The sequence below is a fragment of the Crocodylus porosus genome, unplaced genomic scaffold (genome assembly GCF_001723895.1).
Source record: "Crocodylus porosus isolate Cpor-Errol unplaced genomic scaffold, CroPor_comp1, whole genome shotgun sequence".
Taxonomy (NCBI): domain Eukaryota; kingdom Metazoa; phylum Chordata; order Crocodylia; family Crocodylidae; genus Crocodylus; species Crocodylus porosus.
Window position 1 is genome coordinate 1689712 of NW_017728914.1, and position 688 is coordinate 1690399.

The following is a 688-nucleotide window of genomic DNA, read 5'->3' on the forward strand; positions in this document are numbered from 1 at the left end:
GCGTGGGGGGCGGGCGAGGCGCCTCCGGCCCTTGGGATTCCGCTCACATCCCCTCAGGACCTGCCCGGCCCCGGCCCCACGCCCGCTGCATCCCGGCCCGCTCCGAGCACGAGCGCTTCCTGCATCCAGCCGAGCGGCGGGGAAGCCCCGGGGCCGCGGGCACGTGGGAGGGGACGGCCGCGGGGAACCTGCGTGCAACGGCCCTGCTGCTGCAGGTGGCCCCGGCCCTCGGAGCAGGCGGCCCAGGGGAGGGGGCTGGGTGGCCATGTCCGGATCTGTTCTCTTAGGCTGCCTTTGCCTGTAGTGCGTGATATGCCATTCAAATGCAGTGGTTTTCTTAAAAAAACAAAACAAAAAACCACTAATAGGCTGAAAAGGCTGAGAGCTGAGGAGACAATGGCTTCTTTCATGTGGTGACCCCTGCTGTCTCTTAACAAACAAGCAAGATAATAACAAGGCTCTCCCACTGCAGTGGTTTTCCGGGAGGAGTCGGTTTCATCTCAGAAAAGTTGTTTATTTGGACCTCTTTTAGAAGGGGGCTGCCTGCCTTCCCTGCAAGCGATGCTAAAAGAGCTAGACAGAGGACTCGGGTTGAAGAGCCTCGGCGGCTGCCTTCCCTTTGTGGTAGTAATTTGCACAAAGAAGGGGATGGAACAGCATCCATCAGCATCCACTCTGGTTCGGTCCG